At 35.9% G+C, this 7,307-nt stretch overlaps 1 protein-coding gene across 2 annotated transcripts in view; it reads left to right on the top strand.

The window, feature by feature from the left end:
* Positions 1-83: 83 nt before the first annotated feature.
* The window catches only part of RABGAP1 (RAB GTPase activating protein 1), a 133,966-nt gene continuing 126,742 nt past the window's right edge, over positions 84-7,307 (top strand). Inside the window, exons 1-2 of one of the 2 annotated variants that reach the window (XM_016137437.2) lie at positions 84-253; positions 4,365-4,490. The gene's annotated coding sequence lies outside the window, so the exon portion shown is untranslated. Of the gene's footprint in view, positions 254-4,364; positions 4,495-7,307 lie in introns of both variants that reach the window. The other variant, XM_016137438.2, reaches the window with a different exon arrangement.

The following is a 7,307-nucleotide window of genomic DNA, read 5'->3' as shown; positions in this document are numbered from 1 at the left end:
CAGGTCCCATGGTCCTGTGCGCCAATCGGAAGGCTCGGAGGCGGACGGGGCCGCAAGAGGGACTTTCCGCGCCGTGGGCGGGGTGCAGACACCATCCCGGGATTCCTGTTGCAAGTGGCTGCTCGCGCGATCGCAGGTGCGGCGGCTACTCAGCGCCTGGGGCACCGGTTTTCCGCGGCTCCGCTGGACCTGGGCCTCGACCGTCTGCGGCCCGCATAGGCTCGCCCAGGGGCGCCTCTGCGCTGGAGCCTTGGTAAGTGTCTCCCGACTAGGAATGTGTTCTCGCCTCATTGGGACCCTGAACGCAGAAGGAGGTTTACCTCGCCTTCTTTTGGATGTTGGTGCTTCTCGGGGATTCTTGCATTTTCGTATCCTCCGTTACCTACAGAGTGCTGACCATTTACAATTTTCTCTCATCAGCCCAGACAGCTCTCCTGAGCTCCAGGGCCAGGCCGCCTAGAAGACATCTCCAGTCGATTGTCCCAACGTTAATCTACCTTTCAATTATCTCAAGTTCGTTGGCAGACCTGCTTCTTATCTCCTGTAGTTCTTGTATGAGTGAACGGCATCGTCCACGCAGCCTGCCGACGAGAAAACTTTATCCTTCTGGAGTCCTTTTCCTTTTTGCCAATCCAGTTGCTACTTGGAGGAGGAGGGAGAAGCTATTGTGGCAAAACACGCATAGCATTTATCATGTTAATCATTTCTAAGTGGAAACTTCGGTGATATTAAGTATATTCACAATATTGTAAAATCGTCACCACTCTGTACCTAAATTCATTATTTTGCACGTGTATAGCGTGTTGCCTTCAATCTCTTGAAGACTGTCTTTTCCCCAATTCGATGGTCTTGGCACCTTTATTGAAAATCAACTGACTCTATATATGAGGATTTATTTCTGAGCTCTCTATCGTATTACATTGCACTATACGTCTGTCCTTAAGCTAGTCTCATAATGTTTTAATTACCGTAGCTTTCTGCGAAGTTTCAAAGTAAGAGTCCTCTAACTTTATTCTTTTTAAGATTGTTTTGGCTGTTCGAGACCCCTTGAAATTTCATAAGCATTTGAGGATCAGCTTTTACATTTCTGAGACAAAAGCGGTAGTAATTTTGATAGAGATTGTGTTGACTCAGCAGATCACTTTGGGTAGTATTAACAGCTTAATTTAAATCTTTCTGTCCATGAACATAGAATGCCTTTCCATGTACTTAGCTTTTCATTAATTTCTTTTAGCATCATTTTCTAGTTTTCGGGGTATTTAATTCTTTTTTATACCATTGTGAATGGAATTGCTTTTTTAATTTCCTTTTCATAATGTTGATTGCTGGTTTGTAGAAACAAATGTTGTGTGTTGGTCTTATACTTTGCACTTTTCCAATTTGGATGTCTCTTATTTAATTTTCTGCGCCCCCCACCCCCCCGCCCGCCACCCGCGTTTTTAAAACTAGTTCTGGCTAGAACTTGCAGTACAATGTTGAATAGCAGCAGTGAAAGTAGTGTCTTTGACTTGTTCGCGATTTTAGAGAGGAAGCTATGCTATTGAGTATTGTTAGCTGTGGGTTTTTCACAAATACCTTTATCATGTTGACAAATTTTCCCTCTATAACTAGTTTTCTGAGGGATCTTAAAATAAAAAGGATCTTATAATAAAAAGGGATTGTATTCTGTCAGATGCCTTTTCTGCGTCGTTTGAGATGATCATCTGTTTTTGTTCCTTCATTTTGTTAATGATATTTATTATATTAATTGTGTTTATGTTGAACTACCCTGGCATTCCTGGGATAAATCCCACTTCATCATAGTGAATAATCCTTTAATATGCTGTGGATTTGACTTGCTTACATCTTGTTGAGGATTATTGCATCTACATTATAAGAGATATTGACCTGTAATTTTCTTTACTTGAGACGTTTATCTGGCTTTGGTATTAGGTCTTACAGTGTGAGTTAGGAATCATTCCCTCTTCAAATTTTTTTGGAACAGTTTGAGAGTTGGTGTTAATTCTCCATTAAATGTTTGATAAAATCCATTGGTGAAACCATCTGGTGCAAGACTTCTTTGTCTGGAGGTTTTTGATTACTTAATCAAAATCTTTACTCATGACAGTTGTATTGAGATTTTCTATTTCTTTTTCAGTCATTTTAGGTAATTCATGGTTTCAAGGAATTGCCTAGTATTTTCTAGGTTATTTAATTTGTCAGCATACAATGTACACAGTATTCTTCTATAATCCTTTTTATCTCTGGAATGTCAAACATAATGTTATTTTCATTTTTGATTTTATTTATTTGCATGTTTTCTCATTTTTCTTTGTAAATGTAACTAAAAGTTTGTTGATATTGTTGATCTTTTCAAAGAAACAACTTTGGTTCCATTGATTTATTTTTTTATTTTTTTATTCTCTATTTTGTTTATCACCATTCTAATGTGTATTATTTCCTTTTGCTAGCCTTGGATTTAGTTTGCCCTTCTTTTTCTAGTTTCTTAAGGTATAAAGTTAGGGTATTGTTTTGAGATTGTTCTTTTTTTTTAATGTAGCCATTGACAACTATAAATTTCTCTCTGATCACACTGTGTGTCTTGCATCATGTAATTTTGTTATGTTGTGTTGTCATTTTCATTAATTTCTAAGTATATTTTAACTTTGTATTTCTTTGACCCATATGTAGTTTAAGAGTGTGTTTAATTTCCACACATTTGTGAGTGTTCCTTTTGTTATTGATTTCTAATGTCATCCCATTGTGGTTAGAGAAGATACTCTGTATAATACTTACCTATTTAAATCTATTGAGACTTGCTTTGTGGCCCAATAGATGGCCTGTTCTGGAGAATGTAGTGTGAACTGGCAAAGAATGTGTATTGTATTGTTTTGGGTAGAATATTCTTTATATATCTCTTAGGTGATAAACCAATTAGACCTAAGAGATATATAAAGTCCTCAATTTCCTTACTTATCTTCTATTGGATTGTTTTATTTATTATTGAAAATGAGGTATTGATGTATCAACTATTGTAGAACTCTTTATTCCTCCCTTTAATTCTGTCCACTTTTACTTCATATATTTTGAGAGTCTGTTACTGGATGTGTAAATGTTTATAACTGCTTTCTAATCTTGCTCTGTCGAACCTTTTATTAATATGTAATGTCTTACTTTGTCTCTCATAACCTTTTTTTTTTTTTTTTCATTTAAAATCCATTTTGCATGATCTTAGTATAACCAGTCTTGCTCTCTTTTGGTTACTATTTGCACGGAATATCTTTTTTTTACCCTTTCACTTTTAACCTATTAACATCTTTGGATCTAGAGTGCATCTCTTGTAGAATGCATATAGTTGGAGCATTTAAAAAAAAAAATCTATTCTGCCCATCTCTGTCTTTTGATTGGAGAGTTTTAGCCATTTACATTTAAAGTAATTACTGATAAAGAAGGACTTATTTCTGCCATTTTGCTATTTGTTTTCTATGGGCCTTATGTATTTTGTGCTTTCATTTCCTCTATTACTGCCTTTTTCTGTGTTTATTTGATTTTTGAAGTGAAATGTTTCGATTCACCTCATTTCCTCTTTTGTATTTTCCATAGATATTTTCTTAGTGGTTGCCATGAGAATTACATTTAACAGCTAAAAGTTATAACAATCTAATTGAAGTGATACCAACTTCAATACCATTCAAAACATTCCTCCTGTACAGCTCTGTCCCTCTTCCTGTTATTGATGCTTGATTACATCTTTAAACATTGTGTACCCAATAATGTATTTTTATGAATTTGTCTTTTAAATCATGGAGGAAATACAAAACGGACTTAAAACTATAATTATAGTAATATTTGCTTTTATAATTGCCTATGCATTAATCTTAACTGGAGACCTTTATTTCTTTATAGCTTCTAGTTACTCTTAAATGTCATTTCATGTCAATTTGGAGGATTCCCCTTAGCATTTCTTGATGGGCAGGGTCAATAGTAACAAACTCCCTTGGCTTTTTTTTTTTCCCTATAATTAGGGAATATGTTAATTTCTTGTTTTTGAAGGACTTTTTTTGCTGTATATAGAATTCTCCGTCAACAGTTTTTTCCTTTCAGCACTGTGAATATTATCAACCCACTGCCTTCTGGCCTCCAACGTTTAAAATGAGAAATTGGCTGGTAATGGAAGATGCCTTGTATGTGATTAGTCACTTCTATCTTGCTGCTTTCAATATTCTTTTTTTGGTTTGATAATTATTCTTCCTTCCCTTTCTTCTCCTCCTGGGACTTTTACAAGGGTATGTTGTTTCTCTTGATAATGTTCTACAGATCCCTTAGGATCCTCTCTTCATGTTTTTTTCATTCTTTTATTTATTTATTTTTTGTTTGTTTCTCAGATGGAGTAGGAAGCACAAGGAATCCATCTCTCTACGTAGACAACAATTGTACTGGCAGAAACTGAAGTAACTATTTTGGAACTCTGGAGACTATTTGAAAACTTGGATCTTCCAGGGGAAAGCTTGGTTGGTAAATTGAGGTTAATTCCAATCAGTGTCAACCTTAAGTGTGATAGTACCTACCCATCTCCTATTCCTGGAACCTATGGCAGACAGCCATATTTACATTCTAGTATGGCTTGCTGGGGCCAGGGTGGGAAATAAGAACCTTGTTCTCCAAATACCTTAGTTCTGTGTTCTGATAACTGATTGATGCTTTTGAGTTCTGAGGTATAGGCACAGAGGCTGGCTGTTACCGTTTCAACCCTTGTAAGCTGTACTGGCTTCCAGGGGATTTAAAGAAACATTACTTGTTTTGTTTGTGTGGCCGTTTTTTTTTTCCCCCCTCTTTTATTCCATTTGGGAATCTGATATGTAAGGATGAGGACATTTGAAAGCAACCAGTTGTATGGGGGAAATTTGAAAGCCACCATGTATAACCAGGGAATGATGTAGGCTCAGAAAAGACCCGAGAAGACCTCAGGCTTTCACCTAAGGCTGATCCTGATCCCTGGCACAGGATACCCTTCAACAATTAAAAATAAGTAAGTAGACAGACAGACAGTAAACTCTGGGGAAGGTGTGGAACCTGATTTCCAGAGTTACCACATTATAAATTTAAAGTGTTCATTTTTCAAAATGATTTGTAAGGCATACAAAGAAACAGAAGTGTGGCCTATTCAAAGGAACAAAATAAATCAACAGAAACTATTTCTGAGAAAGCTCAGATGTCAGACTTACTAGACAGACTTTAAAACGATATCATTAAAGAAATACAAATTACAGAGAGGAACCAAGATGAAATTCTATAGTTGAAAAGTATAATGACGAATGAAAATTTCACTAGAGGAATTAAAAAATCAGATTTGAGTAGGCAGAAGAAATAACGAACTTGAGGATATTTCATTCTTTAAATATCTTTTAAACCTTGTTCCTTTATTTTTCCTTTTGCCCTGATTTGAGCCCTTCTGATCTCAGACAGCCTCCAAGCTGTTTTACGTATCCCCCATTTTACTTTCTGTACTCCTACCCGAATGATCTTTTGAAAAACCCAAATCTGATCTTGTCACAGTCCTTAAAAACCTTTAAGGGCACCCATGTGCCTATAAATTGAACTTCATTTTCCTTATTTTAGCATTCAGAGCCCCTCTCATTCTGGCTCCAGTGAACCGCATTACTTTATCTTGAACCAGTTCCATATTCCACTCACATACCCTAACCATATGTTCTAAGGTACAAAGCTACATGCTATAAAAAGTTGAGCATAGATGTAAACCATAGTTGTGTGATTGGCTAAGGTATTAGGATATACGGCATTGGTGGACATTGAAATAGACTATAGAAAGTCTATTTGAAAAATAGACTCCTAGATAAAAACTGTATGTATGTCATCACTAACCCAGTAGTCAACATTACAGCACTATTGGCATCGTATCTAATGTAATGAAACATGAAGTATAACATGTCACCTATGATGTGTTCTAGCCTGAAATGTTTGACTTTAATCTATTGAACCTTGAAGTCTAATTTCCAGTTTCTTAGACATACAAGGCCTAGAGAAAAAAACTCAGTGACCTCTTGAGGAAGCAAACATTCAAATCTAGAAGGTGGGGAAATTTGTGCTTAAAGTGGCCTCACTTTTTAAATAAGCCAATGTCTTTTAATTTTTTTCTTAAGTGCTAGATTAAAAAATACTTAAAGACATAACAACCAGATGCAATGGGTGGCCCTGGTATTAACACTAACTTGGGAAAACTAGCTGTTAAAAAATACATTGCAGTCAATGGAAAATTCGATTATAGTTAAATATTAAAGAGAGGAAAATTTTCGGAAATAGTACTGATTTTGGAAAGATAGCTATAAAAATATTGTTTGGTTGGTGGAAAATTTGAATAGCATCTAGAAATTAGATGAGGGAAAATCACTGAAATAATAACATGTTCGTTGAATAACGTAGATTACTACGTGATCTCATTTTGAAAAACTGTCAACACAAAGGATATGCTTAAAGTATTAACAGGCAGTGGGAATGTGATGTTAATATTTTTTATTTTAGCTTGTATTTTCTATTTCTCCATGGCATACTACAGTATGCTGTTTGTTATAAAACTTTGTTTTAAAATTCGTTAAGAATTCCATATGTATTTGGGGTGTACATATGAATCAAAAAATACATGAATGCATAGTCACCAAAATATTAAAAGTGGTTTGGTCATGTTGTCAGGAACTTAGGGCATTTTACTTTCTTCCTAATACATATATTGAGTACTTTCGAATGGGTGTGTATTACGTGAGTGTATAATGAGAAAAGGAACAAAGCTATTTTCCTGTGGGAGTTTGGGAAGTCCATTGTAATATACAAATCACAAAGAGGACTGCAACAGAGTACAGCTTTTTTGCTTTTCCTCTGGTTGATTTGGGTGCAGTATCCACAGGAAAACCTCGGGAATGACTCATTCAGCAGGAAAAGAGTATATGCTATTTGAATAAAGAAGGAAGAATAAGGAAGAGGCTTTAGGATTATTTTATAAATTACCAAGACTGCAGTAGCACCTTTAATACTCAGTTTTTATTTCCAATTACTTTGAAAATTTATTCAGGACAGGTACTTTAAAACGTCATTACATTGCTGTTGCTCTGTATATTACTTTTGAATGATTTTTAAATAAATTCCTAGCTGCATTTTCGAGTAACGCTCTGAAACAATCTTTTGGTCCTATTCTGTGTCTCTCAAAAAATGTCCAAGGCAGCTGTTTCGCAGCCAGCGGCTCTTGGACTTGGCGGTCAGAAGTTTCATTTCCAGACTGAATTCTGCAACTTAGGCAGGACTCCTTTATAAAACAA

The sequence above is a fragment of the Rousettus aegyptiacus genome, unplaced genomic scaffold, assembly GCF_014176215.1.
Source record: "Rousettus aegyptiacus isolate mRouAeg1 unplaced genomic scaffold, mRouAeg1.p scaffold_m13_p_3, whole genome shotgun sequence".
In the NCBI taxonomy this organism is placed as follows: Eukaryota; Metazoa; Chordata; class Mammalia; order Chiroptera; family Pteropodidae; genus Rousettus; species Rousettus aegyptiacus.
This window is presented reverse-complemented; position numbering and strand designations above follow the sequence as displayed.